This window comes from Nomascus leucogenys, chromosome 5 (genome assembly GCF_006542625.1).
Source record: "Nomascus leucogenys isolate Asia chromosome 5, Asia_NLE_v1, whole genome shotgun sequence".
NCBI classification, from domain to species: domain Eukaryota; kingdom Metazoa; phylum Chordata; class Mammalia; order Primates; family Hylobatidae; genus Nomascus; species Nomascus leucogenys.
In genome coordinates, this window is record NC_044385.1 from 121,832,627 (window position 1) to 121,849,598 (window position 16,972).

Genomic DNA, 16,972 nt, shown 5'->3' on the forward strand with positions numbered 1-16,972 from the left:
ATTATTATATCTTGGATTTCATTTATATTAATTTTGAATTTGGTTCCCTTGACTGAAAGAACTATGAATTTAAAGAAATTATTTCCCCTTACTTATACAACATGCAGTGATGGAGCAGGGATAGGCTAACCTCCACAAGTATGCCCATTCAAAAGAGGATGCTGAGGATGTATACGGTTATCGCTGGTCTGTAGCAATCAATACTCAAGTCCTATGGGCAAATATTGCCTGATTACCTTATCTTGGAAGTAGAGTATTTTTCCTTATTAGCTTACATTTTGTTCCCTGGGAGTATGTCCTCATTTCATTGTTCCCCGTGGCTCTTGACTCTGCTGCCTGGGAAGTTCTTCCTTTATCCTCATATTCCTTAGCCACATCTGAAGTAATCATTAAAGAATATGCTATTTTAGCTTACTTCCTGCCAGTAGAAATCGGAGGAGGCCAAAAGTCTTTGACATCTTAAATAATTATAGTCTTAATCCTGACTGGCAGCACTTTTAATGATTTATTTCATAAGTTCTATAAGAAGAAATAGTACAAAACATATACTTATCACAATGCAATGATTCTGGTATGTAATTAAAATAAAGGCTGAAAATAAAAAGTGTCCATCAATCAGAAAATTTAAATGATCTCTTAAAGAACTTTTGGCTGAAATCTTTGAAATCAAAACCAAAATTTTAGAATATCTAAACAAATGATAAAAATACTATATGTAAGAACCTACAAATTTCATGTGATGGAGAGTCAGCAGATCCTTTCATCTGCATAAAATGGCTCCTAAAAAGTCTATTGATGTGATCTTCTGATTTTCTCGTAGCACCTGTAATTCTAGATAGGGAAGCATATTTCAAAGAGAGGTATGGGTATGTCTGTCAACAAAACAGGGATCAAATATTTAGAAAACTCATGAAACTTTTGAGAGACTTGGATATTGATTTATACTTTATGAATATTTGTTCTATGAATAAATGTATTTATAATATACATATAATATAAGCTCTATAAATTTTTTTGGCGCATAAATAATAAAAACTATTGTATCTTCAGATTGCTGTTTTATTCTGTTAGGACTTTTGCCACAAATTTAATCTTGCTTTCAGTCTTGTACAAAATTGAAAAATTGAAGTTGTCTTCTACTTTTGTATTTTCTTGGTTATTTGTTTATCCTTTAATTTTCAGAATCAGTTTGTTTAGGTGTGTTTGTATAGGACATAGAGTTGAGGTTTGCTTTGGATTTCTTTTTCTTTTCTTTTTTTTTTTTTTTTTTTTTTTTGAGACAAGTCTTGCTCTGTTATCCAGGCTAGAGTACAGTGGCAGGATCATAGCTTACTGCAGCCTCAACCTCCCGGGTGCAAACAACCTTTTCACCTCAGCCTCCCAAGTAGCTGGGACCACAGATGCATGCCACCACATGCCTGGCTAATTTTTACATTTCTTGTAGCAAAAGGGTCTCACCATGTTGCCCAGGTTGGTCTGGAACTCTTAGGCTCAAGTGATCCTCCTGCCTTGGCCTCCGAAAGTATTGGGATTACATGTGTGAGCCACCAGGCCCGGACTTGAACAGCTTCTTTTTAAAGGTGAGTTTTTCCATTCATATTTACTAATATGGCAGATCTATCTAGTCTCAGTTCTATTACTTTAGCTGCATCCCACAAACTTTGATATGTTGTGCCTTCATTTTTGTCCAATTAAATGTACTTTCTCTCTTATAACTTCCTCTTTGGCTCATGAGTTATTTACATGTATGTTGTTTAACTTCCAAATACTTGAGGATATTCTGGCTATTTCTTTGTTCTTACAAGCCCATCAAACGTGGTCTTTATATCTGTTACTCTTTTTTTGAATCTGGGAACTTGCACTGCCTCTCACATTCTTTTTCTTTCCTCTTTCAGTTTCTGTAAAATATATAATGTCTACATTGTTAGGGCTTATGGCATTTAGTTTTTGTTCTACCTCTGTTTTTTATTTTATATTTTTTAGTTATAATTCTACCATTAGTTCTTCTTACATCTTTGGCAGTTTAACCAGTCATCTCATGATTAAAGCCTTTTCTAAAATATACTCTCCAAGAAAGCTTATTATAAAAACAGTATTCCCCAAGTTCATTGTATATAATATCTCTGTGACTGTTGCCTTTATGCTTGACAGTCTGTCTACAAAATTCATGGGTCACATTCTTTTTTCTTTGAGTATTTTGAAGTTCTTCCAGTATTTCCGAGAATTGAATATTGCTGTGATAAAGTCCAAGGATAGTTGGAATATTTTTCTCATATAAATGATTTGATAACTTACTTTGTTTTCTAAAGTATTATTTCATTATTTTTGAAATACAGTAAGTTCAGAGTATGTCTTGCCATTGAACATACTGGGTCAGTTTGTGCTGGGAGGTGATGTCCATTTAATACGTAAATTCAACATATCTTTTATTTTTGGAAATAATTTGCTTTACTCCAATTTTTTCATTGCCTTCATTTGGATCTTTTTTTGTTTGTTTGTTTGTTTTGAGATGGAGTCTTGCTCTGTTGCCTGGGCTGGAGTGCAGTGGCGTGATCTCGGCTCACTGCAAGCTCCGCCTCCTGGGTTCACGCCATTCTCCTGCCTCAGCCTCCCGAGTAGCCAGGACAACAGACGCCCGCCACCACACCCGGCTAATTTTTGGTATTTTTAGCAGAGACGAGGTTTCACCATGTTAGCCAGGATGGTCTTGATCTCCTGACCTTGTGATCCGCCTGCCTCGGCCTCCCAAAGTGCTGGGATTACAGGCATGAGCCACCACACCTGGCCCATCTTGATCTCTTTTAAACAAGATCAGGCACGTTCAGGGAGGCATGGCCGTAGACTTGATCTCTTTCAGGTACCCATAATTTTCTTCTTAATATTTTAAGTATGTTTGGGTGTTAATTTCCATTTCTTGTTGTTTTCCCCAGTTTTATCTTCAATATCCTATGCAATATCTATCCTACTTTGTGCTTCTATCATTTTAACTTTTATTTCTGTGATGATTTTTCTTTCAATTCTTTTTTGAAATTTGCTAGTTCATGCTTTATTTTCTTCTGTCTTGACTAAGTCTTCACTCTGTTTTCACTGCAGTTGCTTCAGAAGGGCAATTGATTCAAGAATTTTAAATTGACTATAGTTTTTGGTCACTCTTTTCATCTACTACTTGTCAGTGAATGTTCATCGTCTACCATTTATTTTCTTTTCCCTTTACTCTCTCCCTACTCCCATCATATCTAACCTATTTGGAATAGTTCTTGTGATGCTTCCTTTTGATTACTCAGTTGATTGAAATGAATTTTTCTTGGAGAAGCCATTTTCAGAAGTTTCATGTTGGGGAGGAACTAGGACTATGTTCTGGGCTAGCTGGAATTTCCCTCATGGCCCAGGATTCTTGTGTCAGGTTAATTAGCCTTTGCTTCTTCCCAGCCCTTAGAGATAGCTCCCATAAAGTCTTCACCGAGTTCTATCTCTGCTATTCTCTCATTGCTAAAGGGACAAGGTGCTTCTTGTAAATATGCTGTCTATGTGATTTCCCATGCAGTCCAGCACTCTCTGCTTCCTAGTTCTGGGGAAGCTCTCAATGCTAGTTTGTGCACTCCTCCTACTGCTGCAAATGAATGATTTTTATTTTGTCTTTGTCTCTCACTGCCAAGAAATATACTTTGCTGGCTCATCCACGATCCAGGGTCATGGTCTTTTTCCCCCCTTCACTTTCTGCCACATATATCTCCACTTGATCTCTGCTTTTGGCAGCCTTTCCATTTATTTGATGGCATGGGGTTTTCTCTTGCCTAGTTTTACCATAGATAAGTTTGCATTTCTTATTTCTCATTATCTTTGTGGCTTTCAGAACACTCCCAAGAAAATAAGGAAGATAGTCTGACTTTAAACCCATCTTTAAACTAGAAGTTCAATTTATGAATTGTAAAGACAGGTGGGCTTTTTATGACATTGTATTGCAATGTGTTGATGCTAGTTTTGATAGCAAAGACATTTTTAAAAGCACCATAATGACCAGTATTTTGATTTTACTTAGAAAAAAGAGGGCATCAAAACGATCTTTTTTGAATGAGTTTTCCAAAAAGCTTCAGATAGTATCAAAGTTGTATATGGCATATCCCTAAAGAAGTTTTTCTGATGTCCTTAATCATGATTCAAATGTTCATTCATCTTATGATTTTTAAAATTTATTATATAAAAGGAAGATAAAATAAATAATATATGGAAGAACTTCCGTAATATTGAAGTAAATTGAAGCCAATTTAATGAGCATGGATCCTTGTTTGCCTTGTTTTATCAACCTATGTAGATTTCAAAAGTTTTGTCAATTGAAAAATCCCAAGTTCTATAAATTTGGAAAGGAGAATTTATTTATTATAAAAAGGGTTACAGCCTCTAGGGTGGCCATCATCCTGACAGATTTGGAAGTGTAGTCTCTGGCAGGGACCTGAAAGAGGCACTTTGAGGAGGGGAAAGTGGGGCTGGGATTTATGCTAAACAGGTTGGCCCAGTACCCATATTCAACAGGTTATAGAAGGAGCTACAGATACTCCTGAAGTGGGGCCTGACACATGAACAAACATGCATGTTTCATGCATCCCATGTTCACTTTGGTGTGGAGCTGTAACATTTAAATGCATTACAGTTAGGCCCTATATGTCAAAAGGTGAAGCAGGGAGATGACACTCAAGTGTGCAGTCTCTTTAAATGGGCTGGGACCAGTCCATGGTCTGTGGTCTTTTATCAGGAAAGTTACTGAAATCAGTCTTGTCCAATCAAATTTATAGTTATGGCTTGTGGAACAGGGGACCAATGAGTCAGCATCTGGTGGTAGAGGAGCTGCAATTATTTCAATATTGCTTCTCTTAAGGCCTTTGCTTGTTTAGCTTCTATAGAAGAAGAAAAACCTGTGGCAGTTAGAACATAGTTTATTCTCTAAGTGTAGGGGTATGTGGCTTAATCCTTGACTGGGTGGCCTTAGGTCCTGTTTGTAGTTTGGTATCTTATTGCTACATTCCATCAGTCTTATGAACTCTATTTTAACACTAATGCTGATCAGTTGTGTCTAAACCACACAAAGAGGAGATATACCAATGTGTGTCCAACCTCCTGTCCTGTCATGGCCAGGAACTCAGTTTTTAAGGTTTCTCTGGGTCCTCTTGGCCAAGAGGGGGTACATTCAGTTGGTTGGGGGCTTAGGATTTTATTTTTAGTTCTCAGTTTTGTACTGTGAATGCTAGTTGATTAAGTGAGAAGTTTGTGGCAATTTTTAAAGAAAGGATACATATTAGATTGCATTAAATATTATCTCCTTGATTAAACTATTGTATTAGGAAGAAAGTAAGATTGGGCCTGAGTAATTTTGAATGTAAGAATGTCACTCTATATAAACATTAGCAGTTTCTCTAATTGATGCTCCTTTATTAAAATATCACTTTTTGTACTGATGAAGGAGAAAAACATTAAAGGAGTTTTTATCTTAAAATATTCTCATTTTTATAATTTTGGGGTGCAGGTTTTTGGGAGTTTCTCTGTTTCTCACTCTTCAAAGGATAAAAGTCCTTTAGCCACAAATAAAACATATCACATTATATTTTATTAAAGTAATTATTGTGGCTGAAAATAAAGGGTATTACATAACACTTTATTAAAATAATTCTCTGCAATTGACATCTATATTTTTTTCACTTGAGAATACTTCTGCTTACTGTGAGCACAAGTGCAAAACAAATACACAAACAAAGCAACAGCCACCATCTCCAAATCTTAATGTTGTGGTTTGAAAATATGTATATAAATTCTTTGATACACCTACTTTCAAAGGGTGGAGCCTAATGCCCTCCTCTTGATGGAGGCTAGACTTAGTGACTTACTTCTAACAAAATATGGTGAATGTGATGGTGTGTGGATTTTGAGAATAACTAAAAAAATCATTGTGTTTTTTCTCTTGATCCCTCTTTTGGATCACTCACTCTGAGGGGAGGCCAGCTGCCATGCTGTGAAAACACTCAAGCATTCTCACAGAGTGTTCAAGCGGCAAGGTACAGAGGTGCCCTGGCAATGGCAAGGAACTGAGGCCTTCGTCCAAAGCCATCAAATGAGCCATACTGGAAGCAAGTGCTCCGGTCCCTGGTGGTCTTGAGATGACAGCAGCCTCAGTGTCTTGACTGCAACCTCAAGAAAGACCTTGAGCCAAAGCCATCCAGGTAAGCCACACCTGAATTCCTGACCTACAGAAATTGTTAGCTAATTCGCTTGTTTTAAGTGAATATGGTTTTGGATAATTTGTTATATGGCAACATATAGCCAAAACATTTCATGTGGCCAATTTCACTCTCTCTGTAAGGACACACCAACCTATAGTCCCTGGAGTACACAGCAACCCGCTTCATACCCAGCACTTGTTTGCTTACATTTTAGTTTCTTGGTTCTGTTTTCAAAGATCTTGCTATACCTACATCTCTTTAACAGTCGAACGAATAATGAAGAAAAATACGAAAGCTTCCAAAATTTTTTTTTGGATTCAATTAAGTCAAAAAAGACTTAACATTTTTGCCAATTGAAGCAGACCTCTTGTTCAAATAAGCATATCAGACGCCTAAGTGGCTTTTGGCAAGAATTTCTAGAAAAAGTGATTGAAATTAAGACTTCTATGAGCCTCACTTCCTAAAAATGCTGCTAGTAAATAGAAAACAACAACAATAACCAACCCTTTTATCTCCCCTGCTATTCCATATAGGCCATAAAAGGAGAAGGACTTGAGGCTAATTATGAAATAACAGCCAAAACCTGATAAACAAGACAAAGGGCAAGCTCAGAACTGGAGACAATGGCACAAGAAAATGAGAAATAAACAGCCACATATAGGCAGCATTATCAGTGGTTGCATTACAAAGTGACAGGGGCTAAGGCAGGTACTTATAACTGGTGCTTTGCTAGATTTATACACCAACTAAATTCTAAACCTATTTTCTGCCAGATGGAGTTAGGTTGTGGGGTGATGAGTGTTCAGTGATCAAACAATTCCTTCTACCTCATCTCCACTTAGAGATCAGTTGATTATTATTATTATTATTATTTTTTTTTTTTTTTGAGAGAGAGTTTTGCTCTTGTTTCCCAGGCTGGAGTGCAATGATACAGTCTCGGCTCATTGCAGGCTCTGCCTCTCAGATTCAAGTGATTCTCATGCCTCAGCCTTCCAAGTAGCTGGGATTACAGGTGCCTGCCACCACACCTGGCTAATTTTTTGTATTTTTAGTAGAGACGGGGTTTCACCATGCTGCCCAGTCTGGTCTCAAACTCTTGACCTCAGGTAATCAACCCACCTCAGCCTCCCAAAATGCTGGGATTACAGGCGTGAGTCACCACACTCAACCTAATTATTTTTGAATGCCTTATTAGGAGCTAGAAAGGTTCTTCCCCCAAATATTTCCTCTACTTGAATTATACCATTTTGAATTTTATCTCAACAGTCACTAGAAGGCAGGTGTGTTCCAAAAAGATCTATTCAGATGATAGTAAGTGAAAATTGGTTCATTTTGATGGAAGATCAAAATGTATCATTTAAGAACAGTTTATTTCTTCAGAGAATTTATCTTAACACATCACCTCATAAAACTGTTATGAGTATAAATTAGTATATGTAGTTAGTTTATGAAACATGCTGTCTTTTGTGGGAGTAAATAATGAAGAAGCTTTATTTTCTCATACTACTACTGTCTTTCAACAGCGTCTTTAAAAGTGCTAGTTAAATCCCCCTCTCCTATCCTTTAGCTGCACTTTAGTTTCAACTAAAAATGAAACAATAGCGGATTAAATGCTTATTCATCATTCTTCCTGGACCCTACTTATCACTGATTTATTTTGTTGTTGTTAATGCTCATACCAGTGTGTTCCTGGTCACTTTCAGGTTTTATTTTCACATAGTAAAAATTTCAGTTTTATTTTAACTATTAAAATGTTGAGCCCAATCAGTAAATGTTGAAACTTGAAATGCTCATTCAATTTAAAGGTTCTTGCTTCCCCACCTCAGCCCAGTTTTGACACATGCCTGGAAACCTGTTAGTGGGAAGATAAGGGCATGGTTGTTTCATTTGCTTCCTGCTATGGTCCAAATGTTTCTGTCCTTACCCCCAAATTCATATGTCAAGATCCTCACCCTCAAGGTGATGGTATTAGGAAGTGGGGCCTTTGGGGGGTGATTTGGTCATGAGGATGGAGTCCATGTAGATGGTTGTGAATGGGATTAGTGCCTTTATAGAAGAGGCCTGAGAGAAACCCTTGCCTCTTCCACCATATGAGGATGCAGTGAGATGGCAAGATGGGATTAGGTTGTAGACATTTACCTGACACTGAATCTGCAGATGTCTTGATCTTGGACTTACCAGCCTCCAGAACTGTGAGAGATAGATTTCTGTTGTCTATAAGCCACCCAGTATATTCTGTGACAGCAGTTTGAACAGACTGAGACACTTCCTTCTGTCTTCTTTGTGCTTTCTCCCCACGTTCTAGTTGCCCTTTCTGGCCCCTCCAGGGTTAAGCCCAGTGGAGGGAGGATTGGTGGGAAAGGTCAGAGTCTTTCCTGATCAGAGTTGCTCCTGATGGCCGAGCAGGGAGAGAAGGCTACCATGGAGCAAGGTAGCACCCACCAGTTGCAGGGAATGAGAGCTTCCTGGAGTGTTTTTCTAGAGTGTGCCCCGTGGAAAATAGTTGAGTTTGAGTCATTTTAAGAGGACCCCACCTTCAAAAAATCAATGAATCCAGGAGCTGGTTTTTTGAAAAGATCAACAAAATTGATAGACTGCTAGAAAGACTAATAAAGAAGAAAAGGGAGAAGAATCAAATAGACACAATAAAAAATGACAAAGGGGATATCACCACCGATCCCACAGAAATACAAACTACCATCAGAGAATACTATAAACACCTCTATGCAAATAAACTAGAAAATCTAGAAGAAATGGATAAATTCCTCCACACATACATCCTCCCAAGACTAAACCAGGAAGAAGTTGAATCTCTGAATAGACCAATAACAGGCTCTGAAATTGAGGCAATAATTAATAGCTTACCAACCAAAAAAAGTCCAGGACCAGATGGATTCACAGCCAAATTCTACCAGAGGTACAAGGAGGAGCTGGTACCATTCCTTCTGAAATTATTCCAATCAATAGAAAAAGAGGAAATCCTCCCTAACTCGTTTTATGAGGGCAGCATCATCCTGATACCAAAGCCAGGCAGAGACACAACCAAAAAAGAGAATTTCAGACCAATACCCTTGATGAACATCGATGCAAAAATCCTCAATAAAATACTGGCAAATCGAATCCAGCAGCACATCAAAAAGCTTATCCACCAAGATCAAGTGGGCTTCATCCCTGGGATGTAAGGCTGGTTCAACATCTGCAAATTAATAAATGTAATCCAGCATATAAACAGAACCAAAGACAAAAACCACATGATTATCTCAAGAGATGCAGAAAAGGCCTTTGACAAAATTCAACAACCTTCATGCTAAAAACTCTCAATAAATTAGGTATTGATGGGACGTATCTCAAAATAATAAGAGCTATCTATGACAAACCCATAGCCAATATCATACTGAATGGACAAAAACTGGAAGCATTCCCTTTGAAAACTGGCACAAGAAAGGGATGCCCTCTCTCACCACTCCTATTCAACATAGTGTTGGAAGTTCTGGCCAGGGCAATCAGGCAGAAGAAGGAAATAAAGGGCATTCAATTAGGAAAAGAGGAAGTCAAATTGTCCCTGTTTGCAGATGACATGATTGTATATCTAGAAAACCCCATTGTCTCAGCCCAAAATCTCCTTAAGCTGATAAGCAACTTCAGCAAAGTCTCAGGATACAAAATCAATGTACAAAACTCACAAGCATTCTTATACACCAATAACAGACAAACAGAGAGCCAAATCATGAGTGAACTCCCATTCACAATTGCTTCAAAGAGAATAAAATACCTAGGAATCCAAATTACAAGGGATGTGAAGGACCTCTTCAAGCAGAACTACAAACCACTGCTCAATGAAATAAAAGAGGATACAAACAAATGGAAGAACATTCCATGCTCATGGGTAGGAAGAATCAATATCATGAAAATGGCCATACTGCCCAAGGTAATTTATAGATTCAATGCCATCCCCATCAAGCTACCAATGACTTCCTTCACAGAATTGGAAAAAACCACTTTAAAGTTCATATGGAACCAAAAAAGAGCCCACATCGCCAAGTCAATCCTAAGCCAAAAGAACAAAGCTGGAGGCATCACGCTACCAGACTTCAAACTATACTACAAGGCTACGGTAACCAAACCAGCATGGTACTGGTACCAAAACAGAGATATAGACCGATGGAACAGAACAGAGCCCTCAGAAATAATGCCGCATATCTACAACTATCTGATCTTTGACAAACCTGACAAAAACAAGCAATGGGGAAAGGATTCCCTATTTAATAAATGGTTCTGGGAAAACTGGCTAGCCATATGTAGAAAGCTGAAACTGGATCCCTTCCTTACACCTTATACAAAAATTAATTCAAGATGGATTAAAGACTTACATGTTAGACCTAAAACCATAAAAACCCTAGAAAAAAACCTAGGCAATACCATTCAGGACATAGGCATGGGCAAGGACTTCATGTCTAAAATACCAAAAGCAATGGCAGCAAACGCCAAAATTGACAAATGGGATCTAATTAAACTAAAGAGCTTCTGCACAGCAAAAGAAACTACCATCAGAGTGAACAGGCAACCTACAGAATGGGAGAAAATTTTTGCAACCTACTCATATGACAAAGGGCTAATATCCAGAATCTACAATGAACTCAAACAAATTTACAAGAAAAAAACAAACAACCCTATCAAAAAGTGGATGAAGGATATGAACAGACATTTCTCAAAAGAAGACATTTATACAGCCAAAAAACACATGAAAAAATGCTCATCATCACAGGCCATCAGAGAAATGCAAATCAAAACCACAGTGAGATACCATCTCACACCAGTTAGAATGGCCATCATTAAAAAGTCAGGAAACAACAGGTGCTGGAGAGGATGTGGAGAAATAGGAACACTTTTACACTGTTGGTGGGACTGTAAACTAGTTCAACCATTGTGGAAGTCAGTGTGGCAATTCCTCAGGGATCTAGAACTAGAAATTCCATTTAACCCAGCCATCCCATTACTGGGTATATACCCAAAGGATTATAAATCATGCTGCTATAAAGACACATGCACATGTATGTTTATTGTGGCACTATTCACAATAGCAAAGACTTGGAACCAACCCACATGTCCAACAATGATAGACTGGATTAAGCAAATGTGGCACATATACACCATGGAATACTATGCAGCCATGAAAAATGATGAGTTCATGTCCTTTGTAGGGACAGGGATGAAGCTGGAAACCATCATTCTCAGTAAACTATCGCAAGGACGAAAAACCAAACACCGCATGTTCTCACTCATAGGTGGGAATTGAACAATGAGAACACGTGGACACAGGAAGGGGAACATCACACTCAGGGGCCTGTTGTGGGGTTGGGGGAGCGGGGAGGGATAGCATTAGCAGAGATACCCAATGCTAAATGATAAGTTAATGGGTGCAGCCCACCAACATGGCACATGTATACATATGTAACAAACGTGCACATTGTGCACATGTACCCTGAAACTTAAATTATAATAATAAAAAATAAAGAGGACCCCACCTCTAGAGATATGCCCTAGGGGGCTAAAGTAATCCTAATGGGGAAGAGTCCTGTGGGATATTTTGTTGAGGAGAGATTCCATGGGGCTGCTTAGAGGAGCAGTGCTAGGTACTGGTCACTAGTAAGTCCCCAGTAAGGGACCCACCCAGGTGCTCCACAGAACAAGAGTCAGCCTTTGTGTATATGCCATCCCCAGACGCCTCCTGGGTTCAAGCGATTCTCCTGCCTCAGCCTCCCGAGTAGCTGGGATTACAGGCGCCTGCCACCATGCCTGGCTAATCTTTTGTATTTTTAGTAGAGACGGGGTTTCACCATGTGATATGTGACAACAGCAGCTGACATCAGCACATGTTGGGTGAAGTTTTATCTGCTCCCTCCCTGCCCTTTTCTCCAACCAGTTAGAAGCAGGTGGTAATGGAGAAGGAGACAAAGTAAAAAAAAATTACAGAACTTCAACTATTGCCTGTCGCAGGTTTCTTCAGACTGAGTAAGGGTTGGGATTCAGAAGGAGGGGAAGCTTCAAGTTGGTTGAGCGTTCTAAGCTGTACTGGACTTTTGAATATATCAAAGTGAGGGTGTTTGTTAATATCTCAAGGTGACTTGCAAAATATCATCTGCCTGACATATTGGCCAGGTGTGTGATGGGACTGTACAACTGAAAGTCATTGGCAGGAGAAAAACAAAATTGTTTTACCTGCTTGTACCTTCTGAGTCTGGACTATTTTTTATTAAAAAACCAACTGACCTGACCCGACAAAAAAATCCATAAAAATCAAATAAAACATCTAGTGCCTGGCACATAGTAAGTGCTCAGTAAACATTGTGTTATTATTGTCATCTTCAACATTATTACCACACCTAATTCTTTTATGCTCAGACCCTTTGGTGAAAAGTGTCATGGAACAAGAAGGATGAGAGTTTCATAGAGGTTATTTTGCATAGCTGTTAAGAGGTACTCTATTAGGGTACAGATAAGTACCTGCTAATTCCCATTTTCTGTTTAATAAGAGATACTCAATTAAGATTTGATGGTTTTAGTACTAATTTCCTCTTGGCTAAGCTGAAGTAATGATGGAGAATGAGGTGGTTCAGGTGTACTAAATCAAACGCTGGAGGGATAGGGGAGACAGAGAGGCCCACTGGAGAGGGTGCCCTACTTTCAAGCTTCATGAGATGATTGTAATGTAGAAATAGAGAAGGGAAGTGATCAGAACGAATTTTCTCACCCTCTGGGGATCCTAGAAAAGTGGTAGAATTCAGGCCAAATAAGTTTATTGCTGCCTTTATGAGGCAACACTTGTTCTAACCTGGATGTGACTCTTATAAAAATTTTTTTCAACAAAAAATAAAACAATAGCAGATTAAATCCTTATTCGTCATTCTTCCTGGACATTACTCATCACTGATGATTTCTTTTGTTGTTGTTGTTGCTAATACACTTTTTATTTTAGAATAGTTTTAGATTTACAGAATTATTGTGAAGATAGTAGAGCTCCTATGTTCCCACATCCAGTTTCCCCTACTCCTAACATGTTAACATTAGCGTGGTACATTTGTTACAACTAATGAGCCAATATTGTTATGTTGTTATTAACTAAAGCCCATGCCTTCATTTATATTTCATCATTTTTGTCTCTGATGTACATTTTCAGTTCTTGGATCACATCCAGTACACCGCAGTACTTCTGGCAGTCCTGTCTCCTTTGGTTCCTATTGGTTGTGACAGTTTCTTAGACTTTCTTTGGTTTTGATGACCTTGATAGCTTTGAGGATTGAAATACTGGCCAGGTATTTTGTAGAATGTCCCTTCCTCTTATGTTTTTCTGATGATAGACAGGGGTTATGGGTTTTTTGGGGGAAGACCACAGAAGCAAAGTGACATTCTCATGATAGCGTATCAAGGGTACATATTGTTAACATGACTCATCACTATCGAGGCTGACCTTGATCACCTGAGATTGTGTTTGTCAGGTTTGTCTACTGTCAAGTTACTCTTTTTTCTCCTCTTTCTATACTGTTTTTTAATTTCCTTTTTCTTATTTTTTGAGACAAGGTCTCACTCTGTTGCCCAGGCTGGAGTGCAGTGGCGTGATCACAGCTTACTGTAGCTGTGACCTCCCTGGGCTCAAGTGATCCTTCCACTTCATCCTCTCAAGTCACTGGGACTACATGCATGAGTCACTATGCCCAGCTAAATTTCTGTAGAGATAGGGTTTTGCTATGTTGACCAGGCTGGTCTTGAACTCTTGGGCTCGAGTGATCTGCCTCAGCCTCCCAAAGTGCTGGAATTATAGGCATGAGCCACTGGCCAAAGTTAATTTCTTTCTTTTCTTTTCTTTTTAAATTTATGTCCATGTTTACACATTACTTTTTTTATACTGTGCTCTCCAGAAGGAAGTCACTTTGTGCAGATCTGAGTATCTTTATAAATTTGTTCAAATTTTACTGCGTGGGAGATTTGTCTCATGTTCAACATTCATTTAATCACTTATATCAGTATGGACTTGATACTGATTTTATACATTGGGTCATAATCCAACAGTATGTTATTTTGATGCTCAAATTGTCCCTCCTTCTAAGTATTGGGAGCTCTTTGATGTACCCCCATCATTGTGGAGTGGTTTTCTTTCTCTTTTTTCAGTTTTTATAATTTTTAAAATATTCTCTTACCTTATGGCATTAAAAGATACTCTAGGCTCATCTTGTATATGGCCCCCTTCTAGAAAGAGCCATTTCTCCAAGGAGCCTGGGTTCCTTTTATTGGAGGTCATATTAGAAACAAAGAACAGGGCAGTAGTTGTGCTTGTTGCTCCTGTTGTGTTTTTGCTTCTAGCTTCTCTCAGCTGACAGAGTGAGGATATTTGTGTATTCTAACCAGTGTTTACACACATCTATAAACATTTCTATATGTAACCATCTGTATCTGTATTGAGTTGAGCATGAGTTTATACTGCTGTCTCCAGTTCTAATCCATTACCACAGGGATCATTCCAGGCTCCTCTTTTGCTTATTTGTAATCTCACACTTCAGTGAGAAACCTGGCTCCCACCATCCTCCATCCGTTCACTCTATTGCTCAAGTCCCATGTACACGGAGAGTGGTTTCAGAATTGTTATCCTATGCTCTTATAGGAACCAACTTTAGCAACTAGATTGTGGTGCTTATGCATATTGCCTTTTACCTTTAGTCTTACAGACTCTACTTATTTCCAAAGGTATTTAAGTCAGTATCTTATTCCCCTATTCCCTTAAGTGAGATGTTTCATAACATTTGTAATATCATTGGATTCTTTTGTCACATTCTCCATTCCATCCTATCTTAGAGTAACAGCACAATCAAAGGTAGCTATTGCTAATATATAATATATATTTATATATATCTGGGACAGGGTCTGGCTCTGTTGCCCAGGCTGGAGTGGTGCTGTAGTGGTGCTATCATGGCTTATTGTAGCCTTGACCTCCCAGGTTCAAGTGATTGTCTTACCTCAGCCTCCCAAGTAGCTGACACTACAGGCATGCACCACCACATCAGTCTAATTTTTTTGTATTTTTTATAGAGACAGGGTTTTGCCATTTTGCCCAGGCTGGTCTCAAACTTCTGAGCTCAGGTGATCCACGTGCCTCGGCCTCCCAAAGTGCTCAGGCTACAGGTGTGAGCAGACGTGCCTCGGCCCACTAGCATATTTTTTATTTATTTATTTTTCTTTCTTCTATTACACGAGGAAAAATTAGTAGGCAACCTCTAATGTATTTTTTAATGGTTGCCTAATATTCATGGTTCAATGGCCCATAATTTACTTAGACAACTGCCTATTGACAAATGCTTAGCCAATTGTTCCTTATTGGACAATGGCCTATTATTGGACTGCTATAGATACCATGGTCAATAACATTCTTATATATTAATCTTTGTGCACACTGATCATTTCATTATGGGAAATTTCTATAGATAGTTAAATCACTGAAGTAAAGAGTATGAACCTTTTTAAGGCCCATACTATTTCAAATTTTACCCTCTGAAAAATGTAAACTTCACCAGAACTAAATGAGAAGCCTCAAAAGACTGAAAATCATGATTTAAAATGTTTTTTCGATTTGACCTATCAAAAAAAAGGTCTGTTATGTGAGGTTGAGTTTTTTTTCCACCATTTGTGTCTCTTCATTCTTTCATTCTCTCATGTCCCTTACTTTTTTTTTTTTTTGAGATGGAGTTTTGCTCTTGTTGCCCAGGCTGGAGTGCAATGGCGTGATCTGGGCTCACCGCAACCTCCGCCTCCCAGGTTCAAGTGATTCTCCTGCCTCAGCCTCCTGAGTAGCTAGGATTACAGGCATGTGCCACCATGCCTGGCTAATTTTATATATATATATATATATATATATGTTTTTAGTAGAGACTGGGTTTCTCCATGTTGGTCAGGCTGGTCTCAAACTCCTGACCTCAGGTGATCCACCCGCCTCGGCCTCCCAAAGTGCTGGAATTACAAGCATGAGCTATCACACCCGGCCTATTTATTTATTTATTTTATTTATATATTTATATATTTTTTTTAGTGTAAGCTTTGTTTTTCATCTGTAGCTGTTCATCTAAACTGGAAATCCGATGCTTCATTTGTAGCAAGTCAATGACCTTCCCCTGTCATTAGGAATACTGAATATTCTTGCTTTGTGGACCTTCCCGAGGGATCTTGCTTTCTGGATGCAAGGAGTGCAGGGGGATTTGCCTTTCCCCCTGACTAATCTCCAAGAATCCAGGCTGAGGCTCTTCTCTGTTTGCTCACAGATGCAGGATTTACTTCCTCCATAACTATAATTACCAAGGAATTACAGCAGTTGTTTTTATATTTCTCTTTAAAGTGCTGTTGATATTTGAAGGTTCTTCTCATGTGATCACTTTTCTAGATAGGGTCTCAGGACTCTTCAGATGGAGTGAGGGTTTTATATGGGTTCTTAATTTGTTAACTGATGTGTCTGTGTGCATTGGAGATGTTTCTTCTTTCAACCTATACAAAGAAGTTTGCATCCTCAAAAAGACCGATCACCTCAAGTGATGCTTCTAAATTTAATACTTGATGACAAATCTCTCAAAAATGTCTATCTTGGGCTGAGTCAAGGGCCTTCTTTTGCTCAGTTGGATCACATAGTCTCCAATTCTTAGAGTTCTCGTGGTTTTTATCTTAGGGGCTTTGGCTTTTCAACCTGGAGCCTTGAACATTATACTAGTTAGTATGAGAGAGTGGAG

At 38.5% G+C, this 16,972-nt stretch overlaps 1 long non-coding RNA gene across 2 annotated transcripts in view; it reads left to right on the top strand.

Moving 5' to 3' along the window:
* Window positions 1-5,679: 5,679 nt before the first annotated feature.
* LOC115835202 overlaps window positions 5,680-16,972 on the top strand; it is a 47,939-nt gene continuing 36,646 nt past the window's right edge. For both annotated transcript variants that reach the window (XR_004030196.1, XR_004030197.1), the window contains exon 1: window positions 5,680-6,209. This is a non-coding gene — a long non-coding RNA (uncharacterized LOC115835202). The remainder of the gene's footprint in view (window positions 6,210-16,972) is intronic.